Source organism: Protopterus annectens, chromosome 3.part0, assembly GCF_019279795.1.
Source record: "Protopterus annectens isolate FY-2018-M chromosome 3.part0, PAN1.0, whole genome shotgun sequence".
Lineage (NCBI taxonomy): Eukaryota > Metazoa > Chordata > Ceratodontiformes > Protopteridae > Protopterus > Protopterus annectens.
The window spans coordinates 571,017,473-571,036,770 of record NC_056731.1 but is presented as its reverse complement, the minus strand read 5'-3'; positions in this window follow the sequence as shown (position 1 = coordinate 571,036,770).

The window sequence follows — 19,298 nt, the reverse complement described above, 5'->3', positions numbered from 1 at the left end:
AACTGAGAATCAAACTGGACAGCGTCTTACGGTGAGGCGACAATGCTACCACAGCACCACCACTGCGGATGTTTCATAGCAGAGTATAATGCATAATTGTACTATTATTACTGAGACAATTACATACGGTGAAGAAAATATGTGAGATAACACTCTTAAGGTCATATTATGTATTACATAGGTTGAATTAGAGAGCTGAGGCAATTCTTATAAGGCATATAAGACATTACATGATTTGAGACAGTAAGAGGAATTTAAAAGATCAGCCACAGTATGAGAGAGGATATTCATGGTAGGGTATAAGAGGAAATAAGGCAGGCGAGGAAAGGATCTTATAAGAATTATGCAGGGTAGGTCTTGTTAACAGAATTATAGGAAGAGAAATCTGGAAAGTGGTGGGGTATGGAGGGAAGGAGAAAGAGATAGAGAAAGGGTCTACAAATAGAGAGACAAAGTATATAAGGTAAAGTAGTGGAAGGGATAGAAAGATAGATGAAAGAGATAAGGAGTGGGGAAAGAGGATGGATAGGGTTATAAGGTGTGGAATTTTTGAAAGAGGTGAGTGAAGTAGAGTAAGTTCAGCCAGGATTAGTGCAGGAGCTGATCCATGATTTTGTTAAATATTCTTTTAAAGAGCAATTAAAGGTCGGTAGGTTAGAGATAGTTCTCGTGGTTAGAGGTAGGGAGTTCCATTTTTTTTTGCTACTGAGTACAAGTATACAGTTTGTACAGAGGATTTATTTGGTTTATATATAAGTTCATAGGTGTGTTCATAGGTGTGTTCTAGGCTAATGGCCCTGGAGCCTTTATAAGCGTAGCTCATAGGATTACCCTGGCATCATGCCACCTGACCTTAGTTCCCAGTGTGTCTGTCGAGTAGAGCCACTGGAGTGATCACTGGGGTGAATTTTCTATTTCTCATCCACTCATCAAGATTTCTCTTGAAGAGGGCCTGTAGGGTGCTCTGCTTGACATGTATGTGAAGTTTATTCTATAGCATGGGCAGTCTCTGGGTTATGAACTTGTCCCTCCAGCATGTTCTGTTGATTGTGGCAATGAGGTTGAGGTCTCTGAAGTGTGTGGTGTGGAGGGACTGAGATTTCTTCAGATGTAGCATTTCAAACAGAGCTTGGTCAGAGATGGCTTTGTAAGTCAAGCAGAGATCATCTCTAATTAGGCAATATGAGACAGAGAATAGTTTTTTTAGTCCGTCCATATAGGACAAATGTTTAAGGCCTAGGATCCTCACCTAGGATCTTCTTTGTGAGGTACTTTTGCTACCTCTGCAGTTGTTGCAGGTGTTTAGTGAGGTACATGCCAAATGGGGCATTGTACTCAATGATTGGCCTAATGGGGGAAGAGTAGAGGGAGACAATGACCTATTTCTTCCTGGATGCAAAACCTTAGAAATGACATGTGCCACATAGAAGGGCTTTCTGACCACAGTGACAATGTGGTGTTCAAAAGAGAGGCTGCTGTCAACCTATGTTCCCAGATCTCTCATAATGCCTTCTGTGTTCAGTGAACTACCATCGATGTGGTAATTCATGTGAACTTGGTTTTTCCCAAAGGGGATGACAACACATTTCTTGGCCTTGACCTTAAAGCCATAGTTGTGGCACCAGTCGCTGGTCTCAGTGAGACCTTTCTGTAGGATGTCAACATCACTTGGGGAGTTAATAATAGCTCCGAACTTGCAATCATCTGTGAACTTTGTCAGCCAGAGTCCCTTCGTGTTTGCCTGGACTTCAGAGAAGTAGATACCAAACAGGAGAGGATCCAGGACCAAACCCTGTGGGACTCCACTCGTGACTGGTTGGCAGTCTGACTTGGAGTCAGCTACTTTCACACTGGGGGTTCTATCTGTGAGCCACTTTGCAACCCACCTGGTGATATAGGGGTTGCTGCCTAGCTTAGTGAGTTTTTCTATGATTCCTGAGTAGGGAATGGTATCAAATGCCTTGGCCAGATCAAGGTAGGCTGTATGACCCATCTTACCTTCATCCACTGACTCAAAGAAGTCAACCAAGTTGAGAAGGCATGATCTACCCTTCACAAAACCAAACTGTGTGGGATACAGAGTTTGGAGATTCCCTATATCCTTGTTTATCAGGTACATGATGATGCATTCCACAGCTTTGCATATCAGACTCGTCAGGCTAATGGGGTGATATAGTTCCCAGTGTTTGCAGGTGCTCCTCTTTTGTGGAGAGGGATGACTGTAGCAATGCACCATTCGGTAGGGACAAAGCCTGAGATGAGGCTGTGATTGAACAGGGCACACAGGTGAGGTGCCAGTTCACTCTGTAGTTCATGTAGAACACAGCCAGGGATATTGTCAGGTCCCATAGAAGCTGTATTTTTGGCCTTGGACAGTGCTGTTTTAACCTCTGCAGCAGTATTACTGAGTGCCTGACAATCTACTGATATTGTGATTGGTCCTTTGAGGGGGGGGGGTAAAGTTGACACTGAATCTGTCAGCCAGTATATTGGTAATATCTGTTGGCTTGATATAGGAGGTACCATTGTGCAGTAGCTCAGAGCAAATCTGGGTATTGCCATGGAGATTCTTTACAATGCCTTGTGGTTGTCTTTACTATCTGCTGCAATTCTGTTTTCATAGCTAGCGTTAGAGGATTTCATGAGGAATCTCAACTTTTTGTTGAGGCTGATAATGGAGTTTTTCCAGTCTTGGGACTTTACCTTATTCCACATCAGTTTTCTCCTTCTGTTGTAGAGTTTGTTTTATGGCAGGGGACTACCAGATTGGCTTTCTTTTTTTGGAGGAGAGTGTCTTGGTTCTATTGGGTATGGTGAGATCCATGCATTTGTGTATGTGTTCGTACAGTGCATTGGTGAGTGATTCAGCGGTCATGCATCTATTCTCCATTGGCATGGGTGCAGTGAAGTTAGCCACCTCTGTTTTTAGGAGCCCAAAGTTAGCTTTGGGGAAGTTTTTCATGGTGGTTACCTTTGCGAGGGGGGGGGTGTGGATGGGTGGAAGGGATATGAATTTCTAAGGTGTAACCAGGGAGGAGTTGACTTTTGGTGTAGAGCAATGGTCACCCATGTTAGTAATGACCAGGTCAAAGATGTTGCTACCTCTAGTGGGGTAAGAACAAGCTGGTCCAGGGCATTGGAATTAATGAATTCCAGGAAATATTGGGCAAGTGTATTGGTACATGAGTAGTTTACCCAGTTAATGGAGGGGTAGTTGAAATTGCCCAGTATGATAGTGTTAGGTTGGACCCTAATATTCTCCAGGGTGCTTTGGAAAGTGGAGTGTGAGTCTTGGGACATCATCTGGGACCTATAGCAGGCTATGATCTGAATCGCTCTTACCCAATGTTAGCTGCACCTGAAGTATCTCTGATGCATTATGTTGGGCCACCAGTCTGGAGGTGTGTGCATCCTTTATGAATATGGAAACACCACGCCTTTTGAGCTTCGGTCCAAGTTCTGGGGCCAAAAGGTGTGGAATGAGTTATAGCCTGGTAGTGCAGGGTTGCTTTCTGTTGCCTTGAACCAGGTCTTTGTTACAGCACAAATGATGATGTTCTCCATTTTAAGGAGTGCTTCGAATGAGTGCATTTTGAGATTTAGACTTCTAGCATTGAGCAGCATGACCCCCAGATTGCATTTGTTTGTAGCTGTTACAGTGGTAATTTGGTCTTTGGAACATGGCCTAAAAAGGCACTATGGGGTGGCAAGAGCCTTGGCCAGTATCCAGAATCCCAGGGGTGACAGATGCAGGTCATCTCTGGCAAAGCATCAAGGTCTGTCAATCATGTCATCCCAGACAGGCAGATACTGGATCTAGATACTGGATCCACTTAAAATGACACCAGGAACTTAGCCAGTTGTTGAAATCAATCATTTTCTGCTTCTATTGTGGTATAGTTCTGGGTGATGGTAGGATGCTTCTCAGGGCTACGGTCATACCCACCTGGGCTACATAATCTGAGAGCTTTTCCATGTCTCTTTTCATATAGTCGAGGGAGGTACGTCTCAGGTCATTCACACCCACATAGGTTCATAGGTTCATAGGTAGGTACTAGACTATTGGCCCTAGGGGCTATATAAGCCTAGCCAAAGTTACCCTGGCTTTCGCCACCCAAGAAAATTATTTTTCTGTGCCACTGTCGAGCAGAGCCACAGAAGTGATCGCCGGGGTGAATTTCCTATCTCCCATCCAATCATCAAGATTTTTCTTGAACAGTGGCAATGAGGAGCTTTGTTTGATATAGATAGGTAGTTTGTTCCAGAGTATGGGAAGTCTCTGGGACAGGAATCTATCCCTCCAGCATGTTCTGTTTATTGTGGTGATGAGGTTTAGGTCCCTAGAGCGTGTAGCTCATAGGGATTGGGATTTTTTTAAATGGAGCATGTCTAAAAGCTCTGGGTTTGACATAGCTTTGTGTGTTAGGCAGAGATCGCCTCTGAGTAGGTGACATGCAATGGAGTAAAGCTGCAGTTTTTTGAGACGGTTTGCATAGGGCATCTCTATGAGGCCAGTAATCCTCTTTGTGAGGTATTTCTGTGGCCTTTCCAGTTGTAGATGTCTTGTGAGGTACATACCAACAGGGGCATTGTACTCTATAATGGGTGTAATGAGTGATGAGTAGAGGGGAACAATGACCTCTTTTTTCCTGGATGAGATACCTTTTGTGATGAGGTGTGTCACATAGAAGGATTTCCTGACTACTGTGGCAATCTGATTATCAAAAGAGAGACTACTGTCCACCTGTGTCCCAAGGTCTCTTATCACACTTTCAGTGTTAAGTAGACTACCACCTATGTGGTAGTTCATGGGTACTGAGTTTTTACCAAAAGGAATGACAATGCACTTTTTGGTATTGAGCTTGAGTCCATGGCTTAGATACCAGGCATCTGTCTCAGCAAGGCCCTTTTGTAGGATGTCCACATCTTTTGGAGTTTTGATTATGGCTCCTAGTTTGCAGTCATCTGTGAACTTCGTTAGCCAAAGACCTTCTGTGTTGGCCTGTACTTCAGAGAAGTAGATACCAAACAGGAGAGGACCCAGGACTGAACCCTGTGGTACTCCACTTGTCACTGGTCTGAAGCTGGATTTGGAGTCTGCTACTTTCACAGTGCGGGTTCTGTCAGTGAGCCATTTGGCAACCCATCTTGTGACATAGTGATTTATACCTAGTTTAGTGAGTTTATCTATAATTTCAGAGTGGGGGATGGTGTAAAAGCCTTGGCGAGATCTAGATAGGCTGTGTGAACCACCTTACCCTCATCTACGGCTTTGGTGACTGCTTCAAAGAAGTCTATCAGGTTTAGGAGACATGATCTGCCTTTTACAAACCCGAACTGGGTGGGGTCCTGAGTTTGGAGATTACCAATGTCATTGTTTATAAGTTCCATGATGATACGCTCCATAGCCTTGCAGACCAGGCTCATTAGGCTAATGGGGCGGTAGTTTCTGGGGTCTGTGGTGGCTCCCCCTTTGTGGAGTGGGATAACTGTCACTGTGTGCCATTCAGTGGGCACATAGCCTGAGGTGAGGCTATGATTGAACATGGTACTTAGGTGGGGTGCCAGTTCGTTCTATAGTTCATGTAGAACACAGCCTGGGATGTCATCAGGTCCCATGGATGCTGTGTTCTTGGCTTTGGATAGCGTGTTTTTTACCTGTACAGCCATGATTACAGGAACTTTGCATTTTTCTGGTATAGAGATGGGCCCTTTAGGGGATGACAGAGGGGTAAAGTTAGCACTGAACCTGATGTTGGCAATATCCGTTGGTTCTGTATATTTAGTGCCATTGTGCTGTAACTCAGAGCAGATCTGAGTGTTGCCATTGAGATTCTTGACATAGCTATAGAATGCTTTGTGGTTGTCTTTAGAGTCAGTGGCAATTTTGTTTTCATAACTAGCTTTGGAGGATTTTATGAGGGATCTCAGCTTCTTACTGAAGCTGATCAGGGAGTTTCTCCAATCATGGGATTTTACTCTTTTTTTACAACAGTTTCTTTCTTCTGTTGTAGAGTTTGTTTATGGCAGGGGACCACCAGATTGGCTTCCTTTTTTTGAAGGATAGCATCTTGGTTCTGACAGGGATTGCACAATCCATGCACTCGTGTAAGTGCTTATAAAGTGCATTTGTGTAGGATTCAGCAGTCATACCTCTATTGTCCATCAGCATGGGTGTCGTGAAGTTTGCCACTTCTGTCTTAAGAAGCATGAAGTTGGTTTTGGAGAAATTTTTTACTGTAGTTTCCCTAATGGAGGGTGGGGGAGGGATGTGGATGTCTAGGGTGATTAGCTTATGGTCGGATCTGACCAACCAGGAATTGACCTCTGGTGTGGAGCACCAGTTGCCCATGTTGGTAATAACCAGGTCTAGGATATTGCTGCCCCTGGTGGGGGTGTGGATAAGTTGATCCATGGCATTGGAATTTATGAATTCCAGAAAACGTTGAGCACAAGAGTTGGTACATGAGTAGTTTTCCCAGTTAATGGTAGGGTAGTTGAAATCACTCATTATTAGGGTGTTAGGTTGTACCCTAATATTTTCCAGTGTATTAAGAAATGAGGAGTGGGAATCCTGGGGCATGGTGGGGGATCTGTAGCAAGCTACAATTTGGATTGTGGTCTTGCCCAGAGTTAGTTGCACTTGGATAATCTCGGATGCATTATGCTGAGCAACTAGCCTGGAGGTGTGGATATCCTTAATGAATATGGACACGCCTCCACCTTTAGTGTTTCGGTCCAGGTTAGGTGGCCGAAAGGTGTGGTATGAATTATAGCCTGGTAATGCAGGGGTACTGTCTGGAGCCTTGAACCAGGTCTCTGTCACTGCACAGATGTCGATGTTCTCCATTTTAAGGAGTGCCTCGAGAGAGTGCATTTTGAGGTTTAGACTTCTAGCATTGAGTAGCAATATCCTCAGATTCTTCTTGCCTGTACCTGTTAGGGTGGTGAATTTGTCATTTGAACCTTGCCTAAAAAGGCACTATAGGGGTGGCTAGAGCCTTAGCCAGTATCCGGAATCCCAGGGGCGACAGGTGCCGGCCATCTCTGGCAAAGCATTGTGGCTTGTCGATCATGTCATCCCAGGCAGACAGATACTGGATCCCCTTAGAATGACACCAGAAGCTTAGCCAATTGTTGAAGTCAATCATTTTGTCATTGTACTGTGGTGTCATTCTGGGTGATGGCAGGATGCTACTCAAGGCTAGGGTCATACCTGCCTGGGCTACAAGATCGGACAGCTCCTCCATGTCCCTTTTCATGTAGTCCAAGGAGGTATGTCTCAGATCATTCACACCAACATGGACAATGACAGAGTCATATTTGTACTTGTTGTGGAGTGACCTGAGTGCATGCGGTATGTGGTGGATTCTGGCACCAGACAGGCAGCTGACAGTAACTTTCTCCTTGTTTAGCCTGGTGAGTGGAACATCAATGTGCCTGACTATAGAGTCACCTATGACTAGGGTGTTGGGTACATTGTTATGCCTTATGGGCTGTGGTTGAGTGGAACACTGAGTTTGTGGGCTGAGTGTCATTTGGGTTGTGTTGGGGGGGTAGAGGTTGCTTGTGTTTCTGCTTTGGAGGTCCCTGTTGCTTGGACAGGTTTTTACTGAGAGCCTTCGTGAATGTAGGTGTGTGTTTTGTGTTTCTATGTGTGTGTTCTGGTGGTGTAGGTTTTGAGGGACTATGTGCTGAGTGTGGTGTGGTGCAAGTGTTTACCTTCTCCTCTTGACTGTCTAGTCCAGTCTTGGGTGAATAGAGCTTTGCTTCCAGTTTGGCTATATAAGTGCATCTCTCACAGGTTGTAGTGTTGGGTGGTAGGAGGAGAAGGTTGTCTGTGTACATGAGACAATTACTGCACTGCCCCAAGATGCCCAGATTCATCAGGTAGACAGGAGAAAACACCGGGGGCTGACCCTTAGACATGCCTGGATAGGTGCTTATTTGTTAAGTATTAGAAACTGTTTTCCTCTAGACAGTGAGGAAAGTTGCGTGCTGTAGTAATTTGTAGCTTATTTAGTGCTTACAATAAGTTCTGAACAAGTGCTGAAACAAAAAACTGGCTAGTTCTAAGAAAGAAAATTAAGCTAGAAGGCTTCCCTCCAACACAGAAAGGCTTGGGCCCTAGAAGCCTACAAATAGTCCTGGACACAGCAAATCTATATCCAGGCTAGACTACCCACAGGAAAGGCAGGAAACAACTTAGAATTTTTTTTTTTTTTTTTTTTTTTAGTGGAAAGAGAGAAAGGAGTAGCAGAAACTAAGCTGATTGGCCTTCTCAAATGTTCTCCCTGTACTGGGAAGAATGAGGTAATGACACTAGAATGGGAGGAGGGTCCCAGATCAAATTTAAACTAGGGGTGGGCCACTGCAAAGCCACAAACTATAAAAACACTATACCAACATGGAGGGAGGGTGGGAAACAAACTGCAAAAATGTTTCTCACAGCTGAAAAGCAGCAGTCAGCCTTTAAATGAAAGTTTTAAACAGCTAAAGGAGCCTCTAGAAAAACGAGTTTAACTGCAACAAATTATCAGAAACAAACAACCCAACAGATGCTTAATAAAAGTGGACAATTTCCAGTTAATACCTCACACACAGTGAAACTAGCTAGAAAAATACACAGTACACAAAGTGCTATAAATAAAGAAATAAAGAATAAAATAAACAAAAAAACAGGATACGTAATGTTATATATTATAGCTCCGAGTTTGCTCAGTGTCCTTCCTTCAATTAGCTCAGTGTGAAATGGCAGAACACTCACAACTGAACTTTTTAGGTAACGGAAGGTTGAAACCTGAGATAGCTTTTAAGAAAGAAATCTCAAAAGAACCAATGAGGTGCTTAGTCTAAGCTGTAGTCCAGGTGACCTCAGTCAGCCAATGACCTCAAACAATTCTCTCTCACTGAAATGCCTGATGGCTTTGGCTAAACCAAGATGTCCCTGAATATGTGCTCAGACACAGCATCCACAAACACTAGGCCCAAATACAAGCCTGAATATGGAAATGCTACAAATATCCCCACTATTTAGAAACAAACTGCAGAAATGTTTCTCACAGCTGAAAAGCAGCAGTGAGCCTTTAAATGAAAGTTTTAAACAGCTAAAGGAGCCTCTAGAGAAAAGAGTTTAACTGCAACAAGTTATCAGAAACAAACAACCCAGCAGATGCTTAATAAAAGTGGACAATTTCCAGTTAATACCTCACCCATAGAGAAACTAGCTAGAAAAATACACAGTACACAAAGTGCTATAAATAACAAAGAAATAAAGAACAAAATAAACAAAAAAACAGGATACTTAATGTCATGTATTATAGCTCCAAGTTTGCTCAGTGTCCTTCCTTCGATTAGCTCAGTGTGAAATGGCAGAACACTCACAACTGAACTTCTTAGGTAACAGAAAGTTGAAATCTGAGACAGCTTTTAAGAAAGAAATCTCAAAAGAACCAATGAGGTGCTTAGTCTAAGCTTTAGTCCAGGTGACCTCAGTCAGCCAATGACCTCAAACAATTCTCTCTCACTGAAATGCCTGATGGCTTTGGCTAAACCAAGATGTCCCTGAATATGTGCTCAGACAAACAGCCTCCACAAACACTAGGCCCAAATACAAGCCTGAATATGGAAATGCTACAAATATCCCCACTACTTAGAACCAAACTGCAAAAATGTTTCTCACAGCTGAAAAACAGCAGTGAGCCTTTAAATGAAAGTTTTAAACAGCTAAATGAGCTTCTAGAAAAAAGAGTTTAACTGCAACAAGTTATCAGATACAAACAACCCAACAGATGCTTAATAAAAGTGGACAATTTCCAGTTAATACCTCACACACAGTGGAAAAATACACAGTACACAAAGTGCTATAAATAGCAAAGAAATAAAGAACAAAATAAACAAAAAACAGGATACTTAATGTTATATATTATAGCTCCGAGTTTGCTCAGTGTCCTTCCTTCAATTAGCTCAGTGTGAAATGACAGAACACTCACAATTGAACTTCTTAGGTAACAGAAAGTTGAAACCTGAGACAGCTTTTAAGAAAGAAATCTCAAAAGAACCAATGAGGTGCTTAGTCTAAGCTGTAGTTCAGGTGACCTCAGTGAGCCAATGACCTCAAACAATTCTCTCTCACTGAAATGCCTGATGGCTTTGGCTAACCCAAGATGTCCCTGAATATGTGCTCAGACACACAGCCTCCACAAACACGAGGCCCAAATACAAGCCTGAATATGGAAATGCTACAGATATCCCCACTACTTAGAAGCAAACTGCAGAAATGTTTCTCACAGCTGAAAAGCAGCAGTGAGCCTTTACATGAAAGTTTTAAACAGCTAAAGGAGCCTCTAGAAAAAAAGAGTTTAACTGCAACAAGTTATCAGAAACAAACAACCCAACAGATGCTTAATAAAAGTGGACAATTTCCAGTTAATACCTCACACACAGTGAAACTAGCTAGAAAAATACACAGTACACAAAGTGTTATAAATAACAAAGAAATAAAGAACAAAATAAACAAAAAACAGGATACTTAATGTTATATATTACAGCTCTGAGTTTACTCAGTGTACTTCCTTTGATTAGCTCAGAGTCATATGCAATGACAGAATACTCACAATTGAACTTCTTAGGTAACAGAAAGTTGAAACCTCAGACAGCTTTTAAGAAAGAAATCTCAAAAGAACCAATGAGGTGCTTAGTCTAAGCTGTAGTTCAGGTGACCTCAGTGAGCCAATGACCTCAAACAATTCTCTCTCACTGAAATGCCTGATGGCTTTGGCTAACCCAAGATGTCCCTGAATATGTGCTCAGACACACAGCCTCCACAAACACGAGGCCCAAATACAAGCCTGAATATGGAAATGCTACAGATATCCCCACTACTTAGAAGCAAACTGCAGAAATGTTTCTCACAGCTGAAAAGCAGCAGTGAGCCTTTACATGAAAGTTTTAAACAGCTAAAGGAGCCTCTAGAAAAAAGAGTTTAACTGCAACAAGTTATCAGAAACAAACAACCCAACAGATGCTTAATAAAGTGGACAATTTCCAGTTAATACCTCACACACAGTGAAACTAGCTAGAAAAATACACAGTACACAAAGTGTTATAAATAACAAAGAAATAAAGAACAAAATAAACAAAAAACAGGATACTTAATGTTATATATTACAGCTCTGAGTTTACTCAGTGTACTTCCTTTGATTAGCTCAGAGTCATATGCAATGACAGAGTCATATTTATACCTGTTGTTGAGGGACATGAGTGTGTGCATTATGTGGTGGATGCTGGCATCTGACAGGCAGCTGACTGTTACTTTCACTTTATTCAACCTAGTGCATAGGGCATCAGTGTGCCTCAGTATCGAGTCACCTATGACTAGTGTGTTGGGCATGCTCTTTTGCCTCAGGAGCTTTGGTTGAGTGACACACTGTTTAGGAGAGTTATGTGTCTCGTGATTAGTGTTGTGTTGTGGGGGTCGAGTGCATTTCTACCTTAAAGACATCTGCTGTTTGGGTAGATTTTTATTGAGAGCCTCAGCAAAGGTGGGTGTGTGGTTTGTGTTTTTATGTGAAGGCAGTGCTGGTGTGTGTTCTGGAGGGCTGTGTGTTCCATGTGGTGTGATGCAAGTGTTGACCTTCTCCTCTTGACGAGATTATCCAATTCTGATCTTGGCTGGAGAGTGCCTGGCTTCCATTTTGGATATATAAGTGCATCTCTCGCAAGTCTGAGTGTTGGGAGGTAAGAGGAGATGGATGTCGATGTACATGAGGCAGTTACTACATTGTCTCAGGATGCCCAAGTTCACCAGATTAATAGGAGAAAGCACAGGGAACTGACCTTTAGACATGCCTGGAGGGGTGGGCATTAATAATAAGTACTGGAGCTGTTTCCTTGTAGAACGTTTACTGCTGGTAGCACTTTTGTGTGCTACAATAATTGCTACAAGAAGTCTGGTAAAGTGCTAGACTAATAAGCTAGTAAAAGCACAGGAGAGGAGAGAACTAGCAGATCTAAGGGAAAAATTGAAGAGCAGAGTTTGGCAATGCTCAGAAGCTTACAAACAGTACTGGATACAGCAAATCTGTATCTGGACTAGACTAGTTACAGGAAAGGCATGAAACAAGTGCAAATGCAGGCTTTTAAACCATAAAGTTGAAAGAGATGGAAAAACTGTCCAAACGGCCAATAAACTACAATTTCTGGGCTGGAAACCACTCCTCTTATGGTAGATAGGCTTAGTGCTAACCACTCCCACTGATAAGCAAGAAGGCTTCCCTCCAACACAGAAAGGCTTGGGGGGCTCAGAAGCTCACATACAGTCCTGGATACAGCAAATCTTTATCCGGACTAGACTAGTTACAGGAAAGGCGGGAAAAGTGCTAACACAGGTTGACAGTGAATGTTTACATCACCCATGATGATATCGTTGTTTCTGATACCTAGGATAGTATGTTTTTAAGTACTGGAATGTTTTGTTGTGGAGGGTGGAATACAGCACAACAATGCATATGTTCTTGGCTGTATTTAATTTCAGGAATGAGATTAGGATCTATCAGGAAAAACTTCAGACAATAAAAAAAAAACAGAATATTTTTTTACAAAAAACAAGGTACAAAATAAGGAAAGGGAGGGTGAAAGGGAAGAAATCAAAACTGAACTTAGAAGGACTGAATAACATTACTGTAAGAAAAAGCAGGAGAAAGATTGAAATTGACAACATGGCTCAAGCTGTGTAAGTACAAAGCCAGCTGGATGAGTATTGTATGCTTATAAATGTAATAAGCAATGAAAGCGGGATTAATTACACTAGTAGCAATGAAGATAATTCCTTTCTAACAATTGATAGAGCAGATATTTCTGAAATAGAAGTTGAAGATTTTTCACATCTAATCAGAGATGATATATTGTAATTGGAGATTAAATTATCAGAGGAACTGATACTTACATATGTAGAAAAGATAACGAACATCAAATATTGTTATGCTTGCCAGTAGCCAAAATTCAGGCTGTGAGAAAGGCTATAAGAAAGTATGGAGCTGTTTTATTCATGTTGATGCAAATGATCTTATCTGCAAGAATTCTCTGATGGCTAACAGTAAAATGACAGTGTTCTTAGACAGCATAGCTTGTACAGGTATTAGAACATGTTTTTCATATAAAGAAAGGAAAGTCAATTCACCATGAATGAAATGACTTTTTGGATAAATATCTACATGGTAAAATGGCCTGTTTTAAAAAATGGAAATGTGTAGTGCATCCAAGCCTAATTTGGGGCACACATTCACCATAGTAGCTTACACTTGTCAAGACCAGAAAAGAGAATTTTTGTAGCAAACAAAAATCTGGATTTTTGTCATGTCAAAGTTTTAGCAGACCACAGATAACAACAGTTGATGCATCTCTGATAGTTGTTAATGCTAGGATCATCAGTAATTTTTTATTGGAAAACCTGCAACGCCCCCATAAGATTGATCCTGTCATTGCTTGTCAATGAGGACAATCACATGTAAGTGTTATGACAGAAATTAAAAACTATCATGAGAGCTGTGATTCTTACATGTTCAATTATAGCACCAATACTGTGACAATAAAGACAACCCTGGAACATATAACAATTGTTGTTGTGCATAGACCACTGAATTTGTTCATGCATTTCTTGCATGAAACATAGGAGGGAAGAATAATAATGTCTGGGGACTTACATTTACCAGAAACAGACTTGAATAATATTGATTCAACAACTTTAGTAAGGAAATTATTTACAATATGTGTTCAGGGACAACAATTGCTGTAGATTGTAAAAAAGCCGACCAGGGAATGGAACATACTAGATAGTGTTTGTGTTCCTAAGGAAATGACTCTTACTTCATGTCAAGTTTTACCACTGTCGATGTTCATTGATCATGGGGTTATAAAGGTTAAATTGTGGCTAGATAATTCTGCAAAACTGAAATCTAAACTAATGCACAGAAGATTAATAACCAATTATATGGAAGCAAAACAGTCACTATGTAAAACTAATTGGAGAGATGCATTCAGTGGAAAAACTGCAGAAGAAATGTGGAAAGATTTGAAAGAGAAATTGTTTGAATGAAAAAAATAAAAAAATATGCAACATCAGGATCTTGGAACACAATGTCAGAAGGATATATATCCAAAAGAACAAGATACTCGATTAAGGTGCGAGACAAAAAATACAAGAAAAAGAAAAGAGGTCAAGATGTAACTTTGAAAACTGAAACACGCAAACTGAACAACAAATTAAATTTAGTGTTAGACAAGATCAAGAAAAAAATGAAGAAAATTTATATAAATATATCATAATAGGAAAACATTTTATAGATACATAAGCTGTGGAAGGAGTAAAGAGACAAACAAACTAATAGACTGTGTTTAGATTCTAAACTTTATTCTCAGAAACAACAGATTATACATTTACAATATTTTATAAAGCAATTTGGATCCATGAAGAGGGTGATAAGTTGTCCTAGATTATATTGAAAAAGATATATGCAAACTAGACCCAAACAAAGCACAGAATTAGTAATAATGACCTGAGAACACTTTGGCATGAAACTTACAGTACCATTATATTTGTTATTCAGTAGGTCATTTGAACAAATGACCAACTGAATAGAGGATATAAAGGTACTGTCTGCAAATCTTTTGACTCTAAAACTATCTTCCTTTCCCTGAATCTGGTCCTTGTGGTGTGCAGGAGCCATACTTGACTGTTTATTGGTTATGGTGACAACACAAAACCAAGGACATATGACCTGGCCAAGCCAACTGAACTGAGCAAAAGCATTATTACTGCACAGCCAAAGCTTCAAGTCTCCTCCCCAATATAGACTCTGTGGTTCAGCAAAATGTTAATGTTTAATGTATGTTAACCTCTTAAACATATTCCTTCATTAGTACTGTTTGTAAAAGGCTGCACGCACATCATCACACCGCGCCAAACTCCTGCTTTACTCCTTCCCCTTTCTATACTGTCCCCACTTAGCTGCTCTTCCATGCCACTTACTTCACTATTGCTATCTCTTCTCCCAGTTTTGTATTTGTCCCCTAACAGTAGTTAGTCCCACTTATCACTGCAATCTCATTTGTCTCAGTGACAGAGTTTAATACCTAACACCTCCTTCCCTTTGAACATTAGTCCTAGACACTGCTTGCATTTCCTTGCTTACGTTTGGCTCCTGAATCATCTAGTCACTACTTATATCTTTTCTGATTGTTTTCTGCTGGCTGTCGTGATTCTGGTTCAGCCCTACTTGGGCTCTCTCCTCTCCCCTACCATACCTGAATTCTCACCCCCCCCCCCCCACTGCAACTACATTTATTTTAACCAAACCATGCCCACCACACCAAATTATCCAATCACCACCCCTACTGCCTAACAATACACATACAACACTCTACCTAACTACCCTCCCATTAAACCACTGACTCCTCCCTTCATTTCCACCAATGTATCACCACTCAGCTTAACTTAATCTAATCTTATCACTCACCTACTAATAATAATTATAACCAGACTAGTACAACCAATACCCACTATCATACAATGTCACTGATACACTCTTCTCTACTCTTTTTATTAATTGTAGCCCTTAACCAGACCTCCTGTCACAATCGGATAATCACTAAAATATCCTCTCCTACTCACCCTTTTGTCTCTCCTCCACACAGCACATATACAAACATTTCCATATCACCATACTGCTTTAAAAGCACCAATACAGAACTTGTTATATACCAATATGCACATCAACCAGCTACTCTCTATCTAACTCACAAATACTCCAGATTGTCACCCAAACTATTACGCCCATTCCTACATAAATTATCTCTCCTCAAACAAAGCAGAGACATCATCCAGCCTAACCCAGCTCCTAAACCAACTCATCAAACAACCAACACACTCCTCACTACCAACTCCCAGATGTTCACAAATCTATCACATAACTGCTGTGACCTTCTGCTCATCAATCTCATGAATCTGAGGAGCCTCACAAACTAAATACATGAGCTCCATGCTTTTCTCTCCTTATATTGCCTGACATAGCAGTGATAACTGAAACTTGGCTGAAACCTCACATAACTAACAAAGAAATTCTAACCCCAGGTTATAACATTCACAGGCTAGATAGAATGCATACACATGGTGGTGATATAGCTGTAGTCTATAAAAATACACTAAAGGTTGAATGCATAGAACTAAATCCTCCAGAACCCAATAACGCTAAACTATTATTTACCCATCTCAAAACTAATCCAAGAAATATATAATCATTATATCAATCTACATATCACCCAGCAACAACCTTTCCATAATCAAAGCCTTCTTCATTGGTCTTCCTCAACATTTCATCAGGAAACCGTAATGATGGGGGACTTCAATATGGACTGGCTCAGCTGTGCCTCCGACAACTCCTCTAACTTTATCAACCTATACGGATACACCCAAACTATACAATCCCCAACCAGAATAGACAAATTCAGCAAAAGGCAGTCAACACTTGACTGGACCTTAACCAATTAACTGTGACTAGCCCATCTATCAGGGTTTCTCCCTGACAGCCACAGCAACCATCATCCTACCTATCTTCTTAGGCAATGTCTATATCCCCCCTAAAATGCCACATATAAAACAATTTGCAACAAAAACATTTTTCCCCTAATATATTCATATTGCTCCTCCAGTGACTTGACTCCCCTAAAGCATCTCCAACTTGACTCTGCCATACAATACTTTAATACCAAATTCTTAAACATGCTAAACAGCCTAGCACCCTCCGGGAATATACGAGTAAAATTTACCTATACACCATTGTTACCTGAAGATACCAAAGCACTAATCAAGCTCATAGACAAAGCCTGGACACAATTTCAGGAAAACAAAAGTGAGGCCTCCCTAGACCACTACCACCAACTAAGAAATAATTCAATAAAACAAATCAAGCATGACAAAATAAAAGGTATATTATACTAAGACCTAGAAAACCCCCCAAAATAACCCACAAAAATTCTGGGGTGTTATAAAACAACTTCTTTGACATAGCCAATCATCAACTAAAAAGCCCCCACCGCAAATACTACTCACCATAACTGATTGTAGCACACATTTGCAGTCAGAATGGCAGGTGTAGGAGAGGGTTCATGCTTCTGAGTGCAACGTTGGGGCATCGAGGAGTCCAAATACATGGCTTGGCTCCTTGTCCACCGTCACGAGTCAAGACTCCTACAGGGTCAGTTCCAAGGGACGGAGTACAAGGCAGATGCTTGGAACCGGTTAGCTCGTGACCTCACCAGTGCCACAGGCATTCCCCGGACTAGTGAGCAGGTCCATCACCACCATGCAGACCTGAAGAGACAAAAGCAGGACCGCCTTAACCAGTGGATACAGGAGGCCCGTGGGATGCAGGATGCCCCACAACTGAGTATGTAGCCATGGAATGCAGTATGTAAGAATTGATAATGGAGTATGTATAACGGATAGGTATGTTTCAATATCCCTTCATTTACTTTACAGCTGCAGATGACCATGTTATGAATCAGCAAGCCTATGCTGATAGGCTGCTAAGGTTGCGCCACCAGGCAGGTTAGTTACTATTCTGCATGTATTGTTATATAGAATATGTTTTGAGAGCATGAAAGAATGTGTTGTAGTCCAATAAAACAGCCATAGAATTGTCTGAATAAGTCCTCTGCATGTACTGCCAGATAAAAACGTCATAGAGGCAGAAAAAGAGTGTAGTAACTCATTAAGAAAGGTAACATATGTCTGGAATAATATCTCTGCAGGCACTTTCATATAACATAAGTGAGTGAACCTGAAAAAAGATTGTTCTAACCTATTAATAAAGGTATAATATGTCTTGAACATGTCTGCCATAAACACCGTTAAAACAAATAAAGGAGTGAGCCTGTGGAAAAGTGTGCAATGTCATTAATAAAGGTCTAAAACCCAGAGTGTGTCTGTGTCACAGAGTCTGAAATGTTGTAGTACCCTTGCATTATACAAACAGTACTGTTTGAAAATGTGCTGGCAACCCAGAGTTATGCAGCCCCATATAAAGTAGGTGATGGAAGTGCTAGTAGCTGTGAAACATATATACAGTCCACAATAGTCAGTTACTGGCTGGCATGAATAAGTAAACCTGGCACACATGCATCATGTAATTATTCACCAGAAATGTGAGTGTGTGTTAAGAAATGCAGGGTTCTGTACAAATCGAAGTGAAAACTTCATGTGAAAACATCCCAGATATGTAGATAAAGAAATATAAATGCAAACAAGAAATATGTAGCAGTGACACCTGAATCCTGGACAGTTAGTATGTCAGATATGGGTCAGGCATATATTGAACTAGCCAAACCCATGACACAACCTAATGTATGGTGGCAAGTGTAATAATACAGGTAGGGGATATACAACTGCAGCCACTGGGAATGTAGTGTAGACTAAAAGGTCATTATAAGATGTTAACTGAGGTTTTTTCTACACCCTACTGTATGTGCATAAACCATGCAATTCCACACCTCAATGGGTATGTGTAACCTTAAATATTTGTTAGGACATATGTCCTATTGTTTTATAAATATTTGCATTGATGTTGATGCATGTGCCCTGTTCAAACACCACATTCATGGTGGCCTGTTGCTACCAAACATCCCTGCATGCTGTTGGAATATCCACTGTCGTTCAATATATGCATGTGTTATGCTTGCTGTTCAACTGTTGGAACCTTGGTGCCTTGGGTTAATGGGAATATTACTGCATGCTGTTACAACTAATCTGGAGTGCTGTTGTTTATGTTGTAATTAAACACACCTAATCACAGAATGTATGGGAAGGCCGGTCCCAGTGGACCCACCTGTCCCTCCTCAGTTGGTGAGTGCACCTGGCACTAGCAGCTCCGGTGCCCATCCAGGGCTCCCCTCCTCCATTGGTCCTGTGCCACCTTCTGGTGGAAGCGCTGCAGGGGATGGGGCTCTTCCCCCCCATGCAAGCATGGGCAGAGAAGGGCCACCCATCACCCTTTGAAGGGTCCAGGCTGTGGTGTGTAGGGAGATCCAGTGTTCAGTTGCTGATCCCCTACGCCAGCTTGAGGCGAGAGTGGGACGTCTCTCGGGTGAGCCTGCCTGTCCTACTCAGCCCCCAGCACAGCCACCCTCAGGGCTGTGAAGGTGCAGTGGTAACTACCCATGGGTGGGGATCTCAGTTCCACTGTTACCATCTGTGGGCTCATGGGCTTGCGAGTTCCAAACATCCTTCCCCGTCAATTGTGTTC